The sequence below is a fragment of the Trachypithecus francoisi genome, unplaced genomic scaffold, assembly GCF_009764315.1.
Source record: "Trachypithecus francoisi isolate TF-2019V2 unplaced genomic scaffold, Tfra_2.0 Lachesis_group10, whole genome shotgun sequence".
Classification (NCBI taxonomy): domain Eukaryota; kingdom Metazoa; phylum Chordata; class Mammalia; order Primates; family Cercopithecidae; genus Trachypithecus; species Trachypithecus francoisi.
In genome coordinates, this window is record NW_022681455.1 from 106,306,923 (window position 1) to 106,328,866 (window position 21,944).

General features: G+C 41.8%; 1 long non-coding RNA gene across 1 annotated transcript; it reads right to left on the reverse strand.

Annotated features, from left to right (window-relative positions):
* Window positions 1-538: 538 nt before the first annotated feature.
* On the reverse strand, window positions 539-20,963 carry LOC117088777. The gene is made up of 4 exons (XR_004439318.1): window positions 20,685-20,963; window positions 4,518-4,579; window positions 944-3,370; window positions 539-619 (listed from the first exon to the last, which is right to left on the reverse strand). It is a non-coding gene; the product is annotated as an uncharacterized LOC117088777 (long non-coding RNA).
* Window positions 20,964-21,944: the final 981 nt, after the last annotated feature.

Below are 21,944 nucleotides of genomic sequence, written 5' to 3' on the forward strand. Positions count from 1 at the left end.
ACATATATTTATTAAGGAGACTGGACCGGAAAATAGCACTGCTGTATTAATCAGAAATGGTGTAGAAAATACTTAAATAATACAACAGAATGTGCACAGACAGCATCAGCTGCTTACGAATGGAAGCGTAAGGTCTGAGTATTTTTATTTAAAGGTTATATTTTCAATTAACTTTTTTTCAGCTTGTTGCCATCCCTTCAAAGCATCACTGTTAATTGCTATAAAACAATGTCTCCCCCTGTTTGAATTCTGGACATGAAGACCTGAAGCTGTCAGCCATCTAATGGACATCAGGGCACTGGGGCAGAAATCAAAATTACCGTGTAAAAGCTGAACCAAAATGTCAGACTCTGAGAAGCCAGCAGATCAGTTAAAAGTCCCTTTTTTCATGTGTTGAGTGTCTTCATCTGGATGTGCCGCTGTAACAAAATACCCAAGACTGGATAATTTATAATAATTTTAATGGATTTATTTCTAATACAATAATAATAGAAATAATATAATAATAAAAATGTCTTATTTATTTCTATGACTAAGTTGAAGATCAAGGTTCTGGCAGGTTCCGTGTCTGCTGAGGGCCAGGACTCTGCTTCCAAGATGGGGTCTTGAGCACCATGTCCTCATGTGACAGAAGAAATAGAAGAGGATGAACCCACTCCTTCAGTCTCTTTTATAAGGACCCTAATCCTATCTCGGAGTTCTGCTCTCATGATTTCACTGCCTCCTGAAGGGCCCCTCTTAACGCTACCACACTGGCAGTTGAGTTTCAACATATAAAATTTGGGGGACACACTCAGGCCATCGCGCTCAGTTTCTCAAAAGTTAAATTTATAAGTTCCAGCCCATCATGGAAAAGTGCATATAGATACATTCTATTATTAGAATTTCCAGATAACCCAACTTCAGGGGTTTGTAGCAGGCCAGCCTCTATATGCATACTTACTCAGTGGATCCACAGAGGAGAAGAAACCCACTGTCTCCTTTACAATGGAACTGTATACCTGAGAAACCATGTCCCTGGCTGTAAGTGAGCTCATCAAGTTCTGCTGGGTTAACTGGCATTTCAGGACTCCCTCTTCTCAGCTAACATCCTCATTGTCCCGGATCATAGGAAACAAAATTGAGGAAGCAATTGTGTCACCAAGAATTGGGATTGGAAATAAGGTTAAGTCTTGAGTGGAGGATGGGATTTTATAAAATAGTCACCATTTGAGTGATGAGTACTTAAAGCCCAAACTCCACCATTGTGTCATATATCCATGTAACCTGCATGTGTGCTTCTGAATCTAAAATACATTTTTTTACAAAGAGGGTTTGGGGTTTAAATACATTTACATATGTTTTGGCTGGAAGACATATGTTTCTCGAGAGTCAGAATTAAGTGTGAGGATGATTTTAAATTGAGAATAAAGGAGAATGATGGCATTGAGGATAAAATGTAGCATTATGTTTAATTTAAAATAGCCTAGTATCATAGAAAGGACATGGATTTTTTTTGATAAGGAAAATCTACTTTTGCAATTCTGTGCCATCTCTTAATACTTATGTAACCGTGTGCCAGTCACCAAAACTCTCAGTCTCAGTTTCTTCATCTGCAAGATGGGAATAATAATTTCTACTCTGTGCTTTCTGAACATTTTTACATTTATCCAGGTAAAATAAGTGAACAGATGATAAATTAGATCAGTTCCTCCCCACCTCACAGGGACATTTGGCATTGTTTGGAGATATTTGTGATTGTCACAATTTGGAGCGGGGGGAATATCGCTACCAAAATCTAGTAGATAGAGGCCCAGGATGCTGCTACATACCCTAAAATACACAGGATGGTATCCCCCACCCTCAGAATTATTCAGTTCAAAATGCCAGTAGTACTGACACCTGATACTGATACTGAAAAACTCTAGATTAGATATAGGTAGGTAGATGATACAAGATACATACACAGCAAATAGAGAAAATGATGATTTATGTCATATATCTCCATCATATTTATGTTTTCATTATATATATATTTATTTATCATGGATGTTAGCTGATTGCTAAGTAGATGAGAGATGATTCTTACATGAGACACACTAGGCATCAACAAATGGAAGTGATTTTAAAATTAAACCTAAAGATAGGATTAATACCGTGAGGGTTGGGATAAAATAAAGGAAGTTGCTCAAGGTGAAATAATAACCTTAGAAGTGAAACTGTGCCAGCCATCAAGCTAAGTGCATTTTAGATTGGTGTTCATTCAAGTCTAAGACTAGGATTCATGATAGATCTATGGTTCGGGCTAAGGTGGGGATTAAGGGTAGAGCTGTGAGACAACTCTGTCAGTAGATGTTTTTTTCCAAAGAGCAACCAAAGCCCAGCAATTGTATAGACAGATGCAAACAGCCCAGCCACCATCCAGTCCGAGTTCCTGCAGTTCAAGGAGGGGACAGAATTGATATGACATTTACAAGTGAGGAAGGCCCACTCTACAATTGCCCACTTACCCAGGCGTTGCGACTGAGATATCTGGAGCATGTCGATGACCAAGGTCCATCCTACGTTTGTATCCACTTCCCAGAGGAAGAAGCAGAAGTAAACTGGAATGATTTGAGTTTCATGTGAAGGGAGAATGCCATGTATTCTAGTACTGAACACATTTTGAGAAAAGTCAGCTGTTTGTTCACGTTGTATTGAAGAGAATAGGGAGTTTATGAGGTTCAAGCTAATGTCTCTACCCTGCATCAGTCCACAGGAGTGGCGAGCATCTTCAGAATCCAAGAGAACAAGGTCTTTGAACCAGTAATGGGAGTGTCAGCTGTCTGGTCGCATCTTACTCTCAGAAGGTATGTCAGCACAAAAACACCAAAATTTCAAGACAGATCTGTAAGGTCATAGTACATAAGAATAAAGAAACCTAAAACATTGCGTGGTATCCTGGCTGGAGAAAGACTGCTCAAACAAAAAGCAGGTTGTCTGAATGGAGCATGGTGAAAGGGGAAGGAAGGAAATAGACTTGGCAGTCATTCACCTGCAGTGTCCTCGTCAAGACTCACTGAATTTGGGAAGCAGCTAAGTGCTCCATAAAGGGCCATCTCTAGTAAAAGGCTGGTTTGTTCACAGGCCTCTTGGGTGGCTGGTGTGAAACATCCCTTACTCTGTGCTCTTCCTCCATACCCAGAAAATAAGCTACAGATGATCTCCCAAATACTCAGTGCAGAAAGCTGGGGTCCTGGTAGGATGGCATGAGCATTTTTGCTTCTGGGAAGGTAGGCTTCTTTATAGCAATTTATGAGGTGGAATTTGGTTTACATTTCAGTCTCTTGAATCTGGTTTCTGGTGCAATTCCTCATGGGCTAGATCTTCTCTGGATGTTCTGCCAAAATATCTTGGTGAGAAAAGGAGAAGTCGAATTCTGAGTCATAGTGACCTTGCTGTCCTACCCCTATAGGGGGACCCTCCAAATTCACAAAAAATAAAAATAAAAATTATCACAATTCCATTTTAGAACATTTCTCAGTTTAAGATATTATGCTCGTTTGTAATTAATCTCTGTTCCCATCCCCTGGAAGTTCCAGAGAACCACTGATCTCTTTTCTGTCTCTATAGATTTGCCTTTTCTGAACATTTTGTATAAATGGAATGATATATTATGTAGTCTTCTGCATCTGGTTTTTCTCAGTTAGCATAATTTTTTTTGAGATTCATCCATGTTGTAATATACGTCAGCACTTCATTTCTTTATATGCCCAAATAATATTCCATTGTACAAATACACCACATTCTGTTTGCTCATTCACTTGTTGAAGGATGTTTGTGTTGTTTACCTTTGTGGCTATAATAAATAATGCTGCTATGAACTTTCATGTACAAGCATTTTGAACGTATGTTTTTGTTTTTGTTTTTCTTTTTTAATTTTTTATTTCCATAGTGTTTTGGAGACAGGTTACATGAGTAAGTTCTTTAGTGGTGATTTGTGAGATTTTGGTGCACCCATTACCTGAGCAGTATGCACTGAACCCAATTTGTAGTCTTTTACCCCTCACCCCCTACCACCCTTTCCCCAAAGTCCCCAAAATCCATCGTGTCAGCCCAAATGTCCATCAATCCACGAGTGGATAAAGAAATTGTGGTATATATACATACAATGGAATAATACTCAGTCATAAAAAGAAATGAATTAATGGCATTTGCAGCAACCTGGATGGACAGAAGACTACTATTCTGTGCTAAGTAACTCAGGAATGGAAAACCAAACATTGTATGTTCTCACTCATAAGTGGGAGCTAAGCTGTAAGGATGCAAAGGCATATGAACAAATGTTTTTATTTATCTTGGGTAGACACCTAGGAGTGGAATTGCTACATCACTTGGTAAATTCGTTTCCACTGCTGGGGTCTTGACCAGTCACAGATTCAGCCTCCTCCTCAGCATTGGACAGGGTTATAATGGGATAGCAAGAACCCACTTGCTACATGTCTACATCATTTGTTCCTTGGGAAATTTCTTATTAAAACATTTGAAATTCCACCCACCTTTAAATGGAGGACAGCCTTTTAGTCACTGCCTGAGGTTGTGATTTCAATAAGATGATCCTCTAAAATACAAAAGATGAGAAAGTATCTTGGAGAGTTGACAACATGAAAGATGATAATGTGATACTACTGCCATCATTAGGGTTATTCACTTGTCATCTGCGACTTAAAGTGATGGTGATTTCAGCTTTGTCTGGTAGGATCAGGGAGCAGCTAAGATGTAATTCAAAGAGCCCTTGACTCTGATGTTTGTTCCCATCACTCCCATTTCCTAGTTATGGGAATGTCTGCAAAGCAATTTGCCTCCCCAAGCATTAGATGCTTCCCTTACAAAATGGGGCCACCAACAACATTGCTCAGGGTTTCCACAGGATGAAATAAATGGCAGCACATTCAATCCAGTCCCTTGGGCTGTTGGGTAGGTGTTACCAAACCCTAATTTCTTTTCTTTTCTTTTTCTTTTTTTTTTCTTTTTTTGAGACAGGATCTTGCTCTGTCTGTCACTCAGGCTGTAGTGCAGCACTGTGATCTTGACTCACTGCAGCCTCAACTTCCCTGGGCTCAAGTGATCCTCCCTCCTCAACCTCGTAAATAGCTGGGGCTATAGACATGCACCACAATGCTCAGCTAATTTTGTTTATTATTTGTAGAGACAGGGTCTCACTATGTTGCACAGGCCGGTATTGAACTCCTGGACTCAAGCAATCCTCTCACCTCGGCCTCCCCAAGTGCTGGATTATAGCATGAGCCACTGCATCCAGCCTGGACCCTAATTTCAGTCTCAAAAGGTTGTATATCTCAAGGGAAACCTCAAAGAACCAAAATGGGCTGGAGAATAGGCTGCTTCATTTTGTTCTCATTTTTGTTTTTGTTTTTGTTTTTAATTTTACTTGGGATTTATTTGTATAGAATTTTGATATTTTTCTTTTAAATAGAAATACCAACAAAAATAATAGGACAACACATTGATATGGGCCTTTTTGAAGGTGCATTCATATTGATATTATTTAGTCTATTACATCTTGTGACTCGAGCCTCGTGGCTCACTAAAATTACCTGGGGAGCATTTAGTAACAGTCAGTGCCTGGGCACCAACCCCAGAGGCTCTGATTCAATGGATCTGGGGAGGAGCTCAAGAGTCTGAATTCTTTTTACATCCCTGGTTATTCCCATGTAAAACCAGAACTCAGATCTGTTGCAATGGGCTGTGGAAGATGAGGAAGAGGCTGCCTTCGCTAGTGTTCAGCTGGGAAGCTGGGAGAAAGGTTAAAGGACTGCCATCAGGATTTGAATCCAGGTCTCTCGACTCAGCCCAGTGCTCTGTTTCCTACACCGCATTTTCTAGGGATAAAATTGAACTAAAATGGAGGAGGTCCTGGAGAGAGAAAGGACAATGTTAAGTCCCCTTGGAAGAAATGTGCCAATGGCTGGCAATAATACATTCACCCAGAATAACTCCACAGGAGGGCCTTATCCTGCCTCGCCTTGCATATATTGAAACCAGGGCATGGTTTCTTATAAAAATGCTTACTGTGCAGAAGTTCAGTGAGAGGTAGGGATTCTAAGGGGATAGATAAATCTATGAGCAAGACCAGTGAGTTGGTAAAACACCCAGCTCAGCAGTTCACAGCCAAAAACAGAAAGGCTTTGTGAGCAGGTAAGTACCTTTATTATGGTAATCAACTCTGGACCCAAGAAACAATGAGGTCATCAGAGTTCCTGGGATGCTCCAGAAAGGTGGTAGTAGTAGGTATCCTGGTAAGCACAGAAATCTGTGACCTGGTGTATAGCACTCAGGTGGGGCTACCAACTTCAGGCCTCTCTGCACCCAGGGCCACTAACTTCAGGCCTCTCTGCACCCAAGACCTGGTTAAGTTTTAGCCCACCAGTGAATCAATGTGAATTGACAGGGAAAATGCTGAACTGGAAGAAATACACTAAAAAAACCATAAAATTTGAGAACAAAATGGAATTCAGATTATCAAGTTAAAGCCCTCATTTTACAGATTACAGAAAATGAAGCTCAGGGTAGAGAAATGATTTGCTTCAAGGCTACAGAGCTAAGTGCAGTGGCAGATCCAGGAGCCTCCCTGCTTGGTGGTTCTTCTGCCATTAAAAACCAACCAATCAAGAAACCACGGGCAAAACACAGGCACGCCCCAGTTACTGTCAGCAGGAGACGGTCTTCGTTCTCTCTTATGGCGCCCTTCCCGCCGCCTGTGGAGTGAGCCATCACTTTGGCTTCTACTCTGTGTTAAGGGGATCAAGGGACATCATGGAAATCTGGACTCTGGCCCTGGCTTTGCTGTGTGTCTTGGGGCAAGTCATTTTACTTTTCTGGGTCTCACATCTCCATAGGCAAAATACTGAGTGTGAAAAAATAATTCTAATGATACACTACCTGGTTTACCCTCTAAACCAGGGATTGGCAGACTAAGGACCAACTCTGGCCCACCACCTGTGTTTGTAAATAAAGTTTTATTGGAACACAGCCACACTCAGTCTTTAATGTACTGTCTAGGGCTGCTTTCAGGCTATAATGGCAGAGTTGGGTAGATGCAACGGAGACCACCTTATGCCCCACCAAGTTGAACATATCTACTATCTGGACCTTTACAGAAATGTTTGCTCATCTCTATAAAAGAACATTCTATCTACTACCTCTGAGATACACACACACACACACACACACACGTACACCTACCACATATTAATATATGTCCCGGACCATGTAATGTTGCTGCTTCTGTATTTGCTTTTAGTAGGAAAATATTTCAGACATATAGCTAATGCAGAACCAAATTCAATGAATGATATTTATAGCCCTCTAGGTTTAACAGATATTATTAATATTCAGTCAGATTGTATGTTTGCAAAACACTATGCCATAGAAATCCATATTTATAAAGAATCTTGATTTCTCTTAGAATAAGGAAGAAAAGACAGACATGCATACATGCATAGGCATATATGTAAATGACCTGAAAAGTTCAACACTACTGTGGCATGACTGTCCTCACTTGATTTTGGTGTTCCAGTTTCTGATTTTTCATATGAGTAGCAAGGTGTTACTTATGAGATGCATAGTCTAAATTGCAAAACACACATTTTACCAGATATTCAGAAATAAGCATGAGTTTTTAAATCAACTATGTGGTTTAATTTAAAAGTAAAAGTGTAATTTTCAGTTATGAAATTTAGTTATAATTATCTTAACTGGCAATACTTAGAGGTACTACTTAAATACTAATAAAACAGGGCAAAATTTGAAGAAAAAAACCTGAGACTGCGTTGAGTACCTTTTTCCATTTCTTTTTAGCCTTAAACCACTTGGTGAAATCTCAATTTTAGGAATCAATCTTAATTAGAATGTCCTTTAATAATCTTTACATATTTCTTTGATTAAGAAAACCAAAATGTTTGAGACTTCTCTGGTCTCCGAGGTTTGTACAACTTCATTTTAAGTCAAAGCCACTATCGTCATTCAGTTCCCCCATGATCTGGTCCCTCACATGAAACCAAGAGCAGATTTTTGTTTCATCTTCTTCAGTCACGACAAGGAATAAAAGAGGAATTTCTACCTCTGTCATCGGCTTCATCAGCATCAATATATGCCTTCTACAACCCTGTAATATTTCTTCACTGTATGAATTATTTGCCTATTTGAGGCTTTTGGGTGTGTGTGTGTGTGTATGCATGCACACATGCACAAATGCACAAATATGCACACATACCTGCATTCTAATCCTCTCTCTTGCTTCTTCCAATCAGTAATTGGGCTCGTTATCAGGTGAACACAAATTGGCATCAAGAGCTCACCTTTGAAAAGTCTCCCTTTCCAATATTCCTCTGGTACAGAATTTGGAGTTAAAGATATTTTTGCTAAAGCCAGAAGATTTTTTTTTTCTTTAAAGACCAGGAAGTCTACTAGGCTAGCACATGGTTAAATAGTCATTGGAATAAATTCTTAAGACAGAGATATGCATTACTTTTATTACAGCTATTTTAGTTGTGCTAATGGCTCTACCGGGCAAGGAGGGGGTGCCGTGGGCTACTCAAAATCTAATGTTTCCATCTGTCTTCCGAGTTCCACCCTGAAGTGGGCATTTGTCTCATATGCGTGTTCCTCTCTCCAGATTAAGAGGACAATATTTTTAAGCTTTGGGATTTAATGTCTTTGCTTTAGCCTTCAGAAAAACTCTCCCTAAAACCAATGACAGAGCTCTAACTGTATATTAGGCATCCCAGCCTCCACAAGGCAGGAGCCAGAAGAGTGCTAGAAACAGAACCAAGGGGGCTTTGGAATGGTTAATAAGAAAAGATCCTTAAATATATCATCAATATCTATTACCAGGAAGATTAATAATGATAAGAGTGTCCTTTACTTAGTGCAAGACTTTTCTCTCTTGATACTTAACCTACCCACATAGATGAGGTTAAGCTATGCACCTTAATGGGGGACTATTAAGACATCTATAATTAAAATGACTTTTCTTTGGCGTGCTCAAGGAAAATTACACTTTTTTCCCTCCTCACAATTGTGAACACATAATAACAAAATAACTATAGCAAATTTGAAAAGATAATATCCCTACTGATTCTATGCCCCTCAAAAAGGCATAAAGCAACAGTTTCAATACAGGGCAGTCATACTTGGGAGCACAAGGACACCTAGAGAATGTATTTAAAATGCAGGTCCCCAGGCCCAACTCACATAAACTATTTCTTGAGATTTGAGGTCAGGGTCAGGATTATACTTGTTAATAATGCCCCAGATATCTGGATGTTGTTAGAAGACAAAGCTTTGAAAAGCATTGAGATAGAACAGTCCCCCTTAACAGCAGCGCACACATTCTAAGATCCCCAGTAGATGCTTGAAACCATGGGTAGTACTGAACCATATCTGCACTATGTTTTTTTTCTATACATACATGGCCTAGGAAAAAGTATAATTTAGAAATTAGGCACAGTAAGAGATTAACACTAACTCATAATAAAATAGAATATGTATAACAATATGCCAACATCACTACTCTTGCACTTTGGGGCAAATATTAAGTAAAATAGGATTACCTGAACATAAGCACTGTGATATGGTGGCAGTTGGCCTGGTTACCTAGACAGCTCCTACGTGACTCACGGGTGGGAGGCATCTATAGCACGGATATGCTGGACAGTGGGGTCCATAGCGTGGATGTACTAGACAAAGGACTGATGCACATCCCGGGCAGGACAGAGCAGGACAGCATGAGAGTTCATCACATGACTTAGAATGGTGTGCAAATTAAAACTTATGAATTGTTCATTTCTGGAATTTTCCTAATATTTCCAGACCAAGCTTGACCGTGAGTAACTGAAACCAGAGAAAGTGAAACTGAGGACAAGGGGGACTACTGTAGAATGTTCAATTCCAGTTGCTTTTCTAATGCAATACATAGCTGTCAATCTTCCAGTTCTATGCTCCAGCTTTTTGTTATCCACTACATATTTATGGACACTACATACATGGTTTTCAGCCCGGTGGAATTTAAGATATCATAATTTAAATCCTGAATCTTCTCTTAGACAAATTTATTCAGATAGATTCTCATAATACCATTGATGAGCCAAAGGGCAAGAACACATTTGTGGCTTCCACTGTGTTGCCATATTGCTTTCTCCTAGTGTTAAGAAATTTATATTTAAATCAGCAGATTAAGAGGGCCCAGTGTTCACCATAATGTCACCAGCAATGTGTATTTGAATATATTTTTACTTTGTTCTGCTAATTTAGTCAGTGCAAAATGGTATCTCAAGGTGAATTTAATTCACACTTCTTGCATTTCTGGTAAAGATTAATATATTTCTTTGTGTTTCTTTTCTATTTAAAAGTTTCCCAGAGATACAGTTAAATTTCTGAATCTCTCTTTGAGCTTAGGGCAAGAGTTATTGCTTCTTTCTTTATTGTCCAGGCAACTGGTACCTGACAAAGACTGAAACCCAGGGATGGAGGAGAGACTGCAGCTTGATTGAGCATCCAAGGACAGAGCTCTTGGCCAAACTACCTTGTGTCTTGAGGGTCTTAAGGTAAAAACTTCTAGGTGGAAGACAAGGAGGAAGAAAGCATTCCAAGTCCAGTTCCCTGGGAAATAAGATTTGCATACAGGAGATTCTTGGGGCTTCCCTCAAGATCAAGACCTGGAGGTGGTGAAGAACTCTGGAGCTGGAAAACAGAGGTGTTTAACAGTTGCCAACTCACCAATGGCCCTGGGGAACTCTATAACTGGGATGGCTCTTTGTTATTGTTCTGTTTTGAGGCAAGGGCCTTTCTTCTCAACTACATGGACCAGTCATTGGAGGCGGCTGCCCCAGGGAAAGGACAGTGAGTTTAGGTGAGGCAACTCTCTTCAGCTAAAAGCAAACCTTAGCAAGGCACTCAGCTGTGAACTGTCAGCTGCTAATATTATCAGCTGCTGGTGGGATAAGAGCCTCAGTCCTGAAGAGTGCATCTCAGTGATACACCACAGCATTCCTTGCAGAAGGAATCTAATGTTTATTGACACCTCACAGTTTCTTTAAGGTATGCTCTTTTAGTTATCTACTGATGTGTGACAAACCACTCCAAAGTTGGTTTAAGACAATGACAACAACAAACATTTAAATTCTGTTCACGTTTCTAAAAACTGGCTGGGCTCAGCTGAACAGTTCTTCTGCAGGTCTTGCTGCTGATCACTTACTGACTGCATTCATCTGGTGAGACAGCTGTGGGCTGGGCTTAGCTGGGACAGTGGGATGGCTGGGCTTCTGTTGTTCTCTCCAAGGAGTTTCAGGGCCTGTTTGTCTCAACATGACCTTGTCACCTACAGGCAGCCCCTTCACACCATCTCTCCTGCAAACTAACTGTTTTCCTACATGGAGAATTAGGACCAGGACCCAGCCTAATATTTAGAACAGGGTTTCTCACCTCCATGATGTTGACATTTTGGGTTGCATACTTATTTGTTGGAGGGAGGAGGTGGTAGATACCCAGGCTGTGCATTGTAGAATATTTAGCAATATTCCTGGCCTTCATTCACTGGATGCCAGTAGCACTTCCCTAATTGTGATAATAGAAATGTGTCTCTCAACACTGCCAAATGTCCCCTTGTGGGGAAAATTATCCCCATTGAGAATTAGGGCTTTAGAAGGACTTGGACTTTAGCACTCTTAGAAGTTCCACCACATCCTATTAACTAAAGCAAGCCATAGACACAGTCCAGTTTCAAAGCACATGAATACCAGGATGCACAATTCACTGGGGCCACCAATGTCGCAGACTACCATAGTTCTATGAGGTTAATATTTATATCCCCATATTCTAATGTCGAACTAAGGCTTGTTCTTTCAAGGCCATGCAGAAAGTCACAGGACCAAGATTCGATCTCAGGTCTGCCTGACAGCAAAGTCTATACTGCCCCTGCTACCTTGAGCCACTTACAGCAGGTTCCAAAGGGTTACTTTTAGAAATGAACTACCCTCCTCAATCTCCTGAAAAAACGTGTTAGAGAAAAGAGAGAGGCTTTGCTCAGGCTTAGTTACGGTTAATAAAGAAAACATTAATCACTTGAAGTGCTATTTTGGAGCTCATGAAACTGAAACGAAGCGCAATATGAAATGTTCATTTATTTCTGAGGGGTTTATTTTGTTAACATTCAATCACTCAATCCTCTTTGCCTTATTTATAAAGTTTGAGGGAAAGAACACTTTTTAAAAAAATATGTAAAGTTCTGTTCTGAATGATATAATAACAGCCTCCTTCTATTAGAGATGCAGAGGTCATAGATCATAGGTGGAGCCGGGACATCGCTCCCCTGCCCACTAGGGCAGTTCTTTTAAGGGAGGTCCACACCAGTGCTATGTATTATAGCCTCCTGTAGGATCTTATGAGACTTCAATTTCTGTTGGAGCATGAACTGCCTGGATTTAAAGCTCCTCTCCACTGCTCCCTGGCTATATTGCTATTGATGCGTCACTTAAATTTCTGGAGCCTCAGTGTCTTTATCTATAGCTTGGGTGAAATGACTCCTACTCTGTGGGATTTGTGTTGAGGAAATGAAATAATGCATGTGCATTTTGTTCCTTCACTGTCCCATCTTGAGAAAGGCAGGATCTGCAGTAGATAATAGATACAACCAAGAGACGGTCATGGGCCGATTAACTCAAGTCTTCTCTTTGCCCGGCAGGACAACCAGTGTGAGAGTGAAAGGTACCAGAGGGCTGGAGCACATTCTGTTACCACCGTGACTTGTGGGTCTTGGGCCACCTCCTCTCCCACCCATCAAGACAGCAGACATATAAAGAGCAAAAGTGAAGCAGAGACAGTGATCCTCCTTCATTCCACTCCCAATCTCCCAGACAGGTGATGGAAATTGGACAGAAAAGAGCAGAAAAGAGCAAAGAAGTCAATTGTCATCCATTATTTGGTATAGTCCCATTTCTTCCAAAGTGTTTCTCAAAACACAGGCTGTGAGTTCTTCTCCATGTTGTATTTATTACACATTTGTAAAGAAAACTTTTTTATCTGGAATGCTCAGGAATTTGATGTCCTGATTAACTGAATGTTCTATTTAACTGGAAGGCACCAGATATTGCATAGTTTTCAACATTGAAACATGGCAACTGTTTTTTTTAAACAAAATTTTAATCAAACATAACAATATTTATCGGAGAATTTGTAAGTCATGGTAGGTTTTTGTATTGCCTCCAAGGCACAACAAGAAGCATCCATTTTTCAAGATTTATACAGGTGAACATGTGGATTATTAGAGGTTTCTTACTGATTTAGTAAAAATGACATGGATTTCCTTCATAGTAAAGCAGATCTAGGTTGAGTCCTAGTTTAAACATATGAGCTGCGGGCTGTTAATCTCCACAAGCCTTAGGTTTTTAATCTGTAAATTTGATACAATGGCATTGCTTTAAGGAAGTAATCAGATCATGATTATAAAGCCCTTTGCTCAATGCCTGACTCATAGTTAAGTCAACTTCGTTTTGTCCATTCTCTTCTTTCGGGTTCTACTCCAGCTACATGGAAAATAAACATGCAGAGAAAGTGTCAGGAAACACTGCAGACCACCTGACTGTTCTCATATAGGAAATGTTGACAGGGCAAGGACATTAAAATATGATAAATTTTGCATTTCTGCAGTGCATACTACACACAGCCATTTCAGCTAATCATCATGGCCATCCTGTGGTTGTGAACATAGGCTTGGAGAGGATGGTTCAGGATGCCAGTCTTACTTGTGAGTAAAATTTTTTATGTGCATGTTTAGTAAAACAGCTGTTTGGATGAAAGATTCTTATAGTTGCAAAGTCAGAGGTGCATCACCAGTGCTTTGGTTAAGGTTCTTGCAGTTCATCCCCAAACTGCCTTCCTGCAGCGATTTAGGAAAAGGCATTATAAAGTTCTTGCCTGTGCCTCCTTATGTGGTCCCAGAGATACACACAGTGGCTTTTCTCTGTCATCAGTCACCCTTGGGCATCAACTGTCTGTAAGAGATTTTGCCTCAGATACAGAGCCTAATCACTGAACCAGTTTTTATTTGGCTAATTATTTCTCAGTGATAGCTAAAGGCCCCATTTTACTTGCTGGCCCATTGTTTGTCTAATTATTAATGTCCCTCAAATTCAATTAGGTCAACTGATGACAGGTCTTGGCTCAGACAGGTGGACTCACCAGTGGGGATCCTCTTGCCTGTGTCTCAGCCACCTGAAGGGTTTTTCCATGACAATTTGCTCAAGCAAGATGGGGTCAGCTGTCCAGGGAGCACTCGGGAAGCAAAAGGTTGTCTTGAAGTGTGAACAGAAAAGCTCAACAGGCATCAGTGATGCAAGAAAGCTCTGGCAAAAGCAAATAGGGTCATGCCAGGCAGCACTGGGGGTAGCTCCCCCGGATCCCGGAAAAGCTGCAAAGTCAAGGTTCGCAAGACATGTGGTTTCTTAAGAGCCAAAAATGGAGAGGGCTTTTCTTTTGAAAGACTTGCTCCAGCAGAGCCTGCTGTGTTTTCACTTGCTCTGCATGAGATGCTTCCTGTTGGGTGTACTTGCCCAGGTACCAGGATAGCGTGAGGGCTGAGGGCAACACTGTTCCCACAGCTCTGAAAGGGAAGAGGTGAAGAGGCCAGGGGAAAACAGTCTTTGTCCTGCCGGGTTAAACACAACTTCTTGCAGTCAAGCTGGAGAGCAGAAAAACAGGGAGAAGTGGGATTTTCTATCTGCTGGGTTGGTCTGCAGTCCCCAACACATTTAAGATGAGGCAGCGGTGGAAGGAGGGGGCATGAACTCATCATCCAGTGTCCGTGGTTCAGTTTCACCTCTGCCTCCTATCCGTTGTGTGATCTTGCGTCCCCGTTTTAGCAAAGTGAAATGGGAACAAGACTACTGACCTCGTATGGTGGCTGTGAAGGTAAATGGAACAATATATAAATAGGGTACATAATGGTACTTCCTAAATTGTTCTTTCCCTTTCTCTCTAACTTCCTTCTTTTGGTTCCAAAGCCTTATCCAACTGTGAGTGACTCCTCACTAAAATACCAGCCCCCTTTCTCCCTAGAAACAGAACCCTGACTTAATTTGAAGGCTGCCATGAGCCCAGCTGAACAATGACATCTACCAGCCTGCCTTGCAGAGAGGGGCGGCCAATGAGACGTAAGTAGAAGGTACTGAGTGGGGTTTGGGAGGAAGCATCTTCCGTTTCTTGCCTCCCCTTCCCCTATCCAAGAACCATGCCTGAGCTCAGATGGAGCTGGCACAAACCTAGTGCCAGGAAGATGTTTGCTGCCTAAATAACCCGAAAAATTAAAATAGAAACAATGAACACTTACGGGCTTATACACTGCCTGTCAATACACTAAGGCCTTTATTTGTTTTATTTAATTCAATCCTATGAGATTTTGTTTTACTAGTATTAATTTCTATTTAAAAATTAGGAACCTATGGTACAAAGTACATGAATAAATATACGTAGGCATCAGTGAATCAGTCAGTGCATGAACAACAGGGCCCATTGGAATTCAAGGAGAATCAGGGGTAAAGGGTAGGGATACTGGTTCTCTATTACTACTATGCCAAATTACGCTAAACTTGGTAGCTTCAAATAACACAAATGTATCATCTTACAGTTCAATAGGTTAGAATCTCAACATGGGTCTCACTGGGCTAAAATCAAGGTATCAGAAGGGCTGGGTTTTTTTCTGGAGGCTGTAAGGGAGAATTTGTTTCCTTGTCTTTTCCAGCTTCTAGAGGCCACCCATGCTGCATTCCTTCACTCATGACCCCTTTCTCCGTCTTCACAGCAGCAAGGTGGGGTCAGGTCTTTCTCATGCTGCTTTACTACCCAGTATCTGTGGTCTCTTCCCCTTTGAAGGACCCTGAGATTACACGGGGCCCACCCAAATAATTCGGGATAACCTCCCTTTCTTAAGGGCAGATGATTAGCAGCCTAAATTCCATCCACAATTTTTATCTTCCTTTCGCCATGAGAGGTAAGGGATTTGCAAGTTCCAGAGATTAAGACGTGGATGTCTTAGGGGGCCATTATTCCGTCCACCACTGTATGTTTCTGCAGAAGCTTCTTTGTCATTTATAAAAACATTTTTACAATAGGAGCAGTTTCAGCATGTCCCTCACTCCATGGCAGGGTGTCAGATCTCTGTTCAAAGGTTACAGGATGGCAGGATGCTGCATGCACAGGATGCTGTGGCCACAGCATCTCATGCTGTCATCCTCTCTAGAAGACTCCCAGGCACCCCTCTGGGGGAAGGAGGCAGGTAACACTGGCCAGTCATACACAGGGGCTATCTGAGGGCTCTGGAACGTTCCTTATCTTACTCATTGGCCTTTGGCCATGTGGAATTGATTTTCAGACATTTCAGAAGAAAGAGGGAGGAGAGCATTTGTTGAGCCAGGGCCAGTCTTCACATTCACTTTACCACTGCAGGTCTTTAATTAGACGTGAAATTCAGGTTTTAAGTAGGAAACTGATGTCCTGAAAGGGAGGGCAACTAGCCCCAGGTGACCCAGCTACTAACTGACAAAGCAGAAAACTGGAGTCTGGGACTTTCTACCCCGCTGACCCTGAGCAAGTCTGACTGTGAGCCCACCAGTGCCCATGACCAGACCCCTCTCTGAATCAGCGCCTTTCATGCCAAAACAACCTCTTCATGCCCTTACAAATGTTTATATCCTTTTTCTCTATCAAAACCCATGCTGCTCCTAGGAAGTACCTCTCCTGCCTCCCCAAGGAGCCCATTTGACTTCTTGTACTTCCTCTTGTGCAGGTCAGTCTTGGTCATTTCATGTCGACTGGTATTTCTATTTTGTCCATGATGCGTCTCTCTCACTTGACCTTGAGCTCCCGAAGGATAATTCCATCTCAATTATCCTTTACTTTCCCATTGCCACTTCTGCTCCTTCCAGAATATCTTTCCCACTGTAGATCAGCACTAAATCTTTGCTACTTAGATGCTTTGAGTTGATCCTACTTTAAAAATTTGTTCCTTTTCATATTTCACCTTAGTGCAGCAGCCCTAAAGAAAATCAGCTACCTTTCCCCCAATACAGCAATGATTTTTAAAAATTATTGTCATCTTTAGGATCCACTCTGTCCCTACTCAAGTTTCTATCCAGGAATGTTTGGCATGAAATGCCTCACTACTCTTCCATTAAAAAACAGAAGACAAATTAGTTGGTCCTTGAGCCATCACTGGTGTTTCTGCAAGGTGAACCACTCAAGGTAGCAAAAAAGCAAAGCACATTTGTGGGGCCGAAAGGTGATCTCCTCCTCCCCACAAGGCTCTGCCCACTGAAAACCCAAGGAGCAGATGGAGCTTTTATGCCTAGCTGAGCATTGCTAAACACCATTGTTTGAACAGAAACAGAGGTCAAATCTTAGAGATAAGTAGGTAATACAATTAATCCCTTTTCACTTCCATCTTCCTCCTGCCCAGCACACTGAAAACAAACTTTGCTCATCCTTTCCAGCGTCTTGAGTGGTGCCACGGGTTACCATGCTGCCTGTGGAGCTCGCTAGATAAAAGGCCCATGTGTCTGTTTCATGGATGGAAAGACTGAGAACAGACAAGGCACATGTTTCCAGAGTTGCTGGGGTGGCAGGAACACCTGGTCACATCTGCATTTCTCCATTTTCAGCACAGCTAAACAAAGAGGATCAGACACCTGTGAACCAATGAGCACAGAACTAATCTAAAGGACTCTGCCCAGACCTACAAGAACCTGACTTTGGGAAGCTGCACTTAGTACCTACATTATACTAGGAACCAAACTGGGTACTTTCACATTTCATTTAATCTTCACAACAACTTTGTATAGTACACATGTCACTTTGTAGCTGACAAATCTCAGACTCAAGGAAATAAAACTACTTGCCCAAGGCCCCTCCATGTAAAAAGTGATAAAACAAAAAATTAAATAGTTTATTCATTCATTTTGATTCACTCTTCAACAGATATTTATTATAAAATGACCTGGTGCCAGGCACTGTGCCCATAAACAAAGCAGGCCACTAGAAGAAGCCAGTGTTCCTGCAGGGCTGGGCTTTGATCTGAAGACAGCCCGGTGTGTCCTAACCAGACACAACATACTGCGTAGCTGGGGCTGGGTCCAAGGAGGAACCCATGCCCTGGAAAAATCTGTCTCATCTTGGCATTATTCTCTTTCCAAGGGTGAAGGTAATTACAGGATCACTAAATGCAATTTTGCAACAAGACCCTTCATTTCTCCTAAACCTGACAGAAATGCCCCAGCAGAGCACACTAATTCACAGTCATTTCTTTGGCAGCAGTACTAGACCAGAGCAGGGATGGCCAAAAGTCAGTTGGGCATGTTGGGTAGACACTGGACTTAGGGTATAATTCTAGGGTTCAAGTACTTATCCTGACACTCTCTGGCTTTACAGAGGTTGTGTCACCTCTCAAACACTTCATTTCCATAAAGTCAAATAGTAATTCCTTTCTTGCATGCTTAGGGTGAAAACTAGAGGAAATGACATATCTGGCACATAGCAGGTACTTTTTAAGACAAATGAGAAAAAAGATCCACCAGGCTGGCCAGACACTGTGGGAAGTTTGCAGAGAGACAGAAGAAAGCAGTGTGTGCACTTGGGGGAGAAACCAGGAGAGACTGGAATATGAGTAAACCTCATGGAGGCAGGGGCAACAACTGTGTCCCCAATGCCAAAAGATAGTCTGCAACATAATAGGAATTTTCATAAGCATTTGTTGAATTCAGGAATAAATGAATATTGGTTGCGTCACAGCTCAAGAGGGGCCAATAGTGGAGAACATGGTAGGCAAAATCTGAATCCTGTGACCATGGGTCTAGGGACAATGACAGAAAGGCCATTATCCCTTCAGATCCCATTCCTGGAGGAAGGCAGAGCCTCGACCTCAACCAGGAGAAAGCACCTAGGTTCCAGCTGTGGGTCACTTGGTTTATACCATTTGCTAGGATGAGTGGATGGAGCTCCTGAAAGCTCCTGCCTGTCCTAAGCAAGCCCACTCAGGCTAGGACCATTTTAGATATACCCATATTTAGAAATCTTTTCCTGGAACTTCTGGACCAGTTTTGCAAAAAGACAATGATACCCAAAGCCCCAGAATACAACTAAAAGTGTTGCACAGAGACAGATGGTGGACAAGTCATGGGTCAGCCTAGGAGAGAACTATGGTTGTTGATGTTTGGGACATTCTTTGAGGTGTTCTGGAGTTTGAAGACCAGTATCCTTTGGGAGAGAAAGGAGGAGGAATCCCCAGTGAGAAGTGAGTTTGCCCAATTCTAAACAAGATCTCCTCCTTTCTCCATACTGTGTTTTGTCCCCATGGGATGCAGCAAGCATCAGAACCACCCACACATGATTTTAGACATAGGGAGAAACCAGGCCTGGAGCACACAGTTAAAAATGCTGTCATGCTAGCCATAGCCCAAAGAACTTACACAGCAGCAAAGAGCAGGATTCTCTATGAGATTTCTTTGTCTTGAGCCCCACCTCTTCCTCCCTGCTCGCCCCTTTGAGCTTTTGCTTTTGTTATTCCTTCATTGAGAAATTTCCTCCCCCTTCTTTGTTTTCTAAAAAATTTCTACTCACCTTTTAAAATCACTTTGTGCCATCTCCCCATGGAGCATCCTCCATCTCTCCAGGCCAATGCATGGATGGACAATGACAGAAAGGCCATTATCCCTTCAGATCCCATAAGTCCATGTTTCCCTTCTCTGTGCACCTGCAGCTGCAGGCTCTTGTCTATAAGAGGACACTCACAAACTCACAAAAAGCAAATTCTTTTAGGGCACGGATGGTAATACTTAGTGCTATATGATAGGGCCCAGCTCAGTAACAAGCAGATACTTAATGTAGTTACTTAATGGTTAAATGAATAGTAGTAGGTACTTAATGGTTAATAAGTACTTATTAAATAATAGTAGGTACTTAAGGGTTAAATGAATCTGTTGGGCAAGAACACTCCCGCATGGGAGGCAAACCCAGGAGTGAGCTCAAACCTCCTGACTTCTAGTTCAGCATCCTCACTTGCACTCTGGTCCAGAGTGGACCAAAAATTAAGGTCTTATTCTTCTTTGTTTTTTTATCAAGGTCCAAATTTTTTCCAGGTACAGTCCTAAGGATCAGAATTACCAAAAAAATAAATAAGTAAATACAGTCAGGCATGCTCAGCTACTCAAGAGGCTGAGGTGGAAGAATTCCTTGAGCACAGAAGTTTCAGGTTACAGTGAGCTATGGTCATGCCACTGCACTCCAGTGACAGAGTGAGACTCTGTCTCTAAATAATAACAACAACAACAACAATAATAATAATAATAGACAGACAGATACATAGATAAATTCAAAATAACAACATGACCATGTTGGGGAACAACTAACTCAGGATGGCAACCATTTTGGCCCTCAACCCCAAGAATATCCAAGCAAGGTGGGACCTTACGGGTCATCTCATCCTCCTCCTCCACTGCCTCCAAAACCCCTGGTTAAGGGAAGGGCATCCACTCAGCTGAGTTCCTCTGGGGACAGCATGCTCATCACCTGCTTCCTAAGCATCCCTTTGACTTCAGTAATAATAAGAATTATTGATGTGTTTTCAGCTCTTGTCACGTGCCTCCTGTGCCACAAATACCTACCTTAGCTCTTTGACAAAACAACTTTTGAAAGTCAGGTGTGACCATTCTCACTTTCCTAGATGTGGAAACTGAAGTCAAGAGGTGTTTATAATTGTATCTGATGGCAGAGCTCAGACAACCAGGCCACAAAATAAGGTCCCGGTAGTTCCAAAGCCTTTGCGTTTCATCGCCATGGCTCACCGTGACGTAAGAAATGGATATATTTAGTCTCTGCCCCTGTTTCCTGGAACACAGCTCCTAAGTTTCTTGAGATCTCCAAAGTGATAGGTGTCTTTTTATATGCCAGTGACATGACAGTGGCTGGGGGCTCCTGGATAGTCTCAGGATTCTGGGCTGGTTGTCAGGGGAACCAATCAAGTCATTACACGGTTGGAATTTTCAGCTCCAGCCTCTCCCTTTCAGCCTCCTAGGAGGAGAGAGAAGGAGCTAAAGATTGAGTTGATCACCAATAATCAATGATTTCATTAATCATCATGGCTCACACAGATGGTACAAACACAGGCACAAGAGGCCAGGACAAGCTGGTTTCCCCACTGACAGCCTCTACCAAGCTCAGCAGTTGCCTGGACTGGGCAGTAACACTTCTGCTGGATTCTGTGTGGCTGAGGCTGCTTGCCTACTTCCTGCACCAGCCAGGCCCGGGTAGCCTCAGACCCTCTTCTGGACAGCTCTGAGGGATGTCAGCTTGCGCCTTCCCCTGCCTTACGCTCAGGCCCAGGCTTGGTGACACATGTCTATTACCACCCGCCTCTGCCTGAGCTCCCATTGGTGTCTAAAATATTGTCATGATCCAGCATAAGCTGTGACAGGTTACAATTAATTAATTAATCAGTTATACTCTATCAGCAACTGCAGACCAGGAATGTTAAATAAACAAATTAAAGGCTGTGTTTCACTAAAGCTCAGCCCAATGAAATAATAATGAGGCAAAGTTAACCACTCTGAACAGAGGAAGGAAGAGTATTATAAGGAAATATACCAGTGCAGTAATATCCTTTAAAAATACAGAGGGTATACTGCTGCAAAAGCAGCTATGACTGTCCCATGCTCTGCTCAGTGAAGGTGGTAGGAATGCAGCAGGTGCTGCAGAAAGAGCAGGGCTCTGCAGACAAAATTGGACTTGAAGCCCAGCTTCACTGCTTATCAGCAAAAATCCATCCCAGCTTTGCCACTTATCAGTAACTCCCTTAACTGCTTTGAGCCTCAGTTACCTAACTTATTAAAAGGAAGAGGAGGAGAATACTATTAGTAATTGTTTGG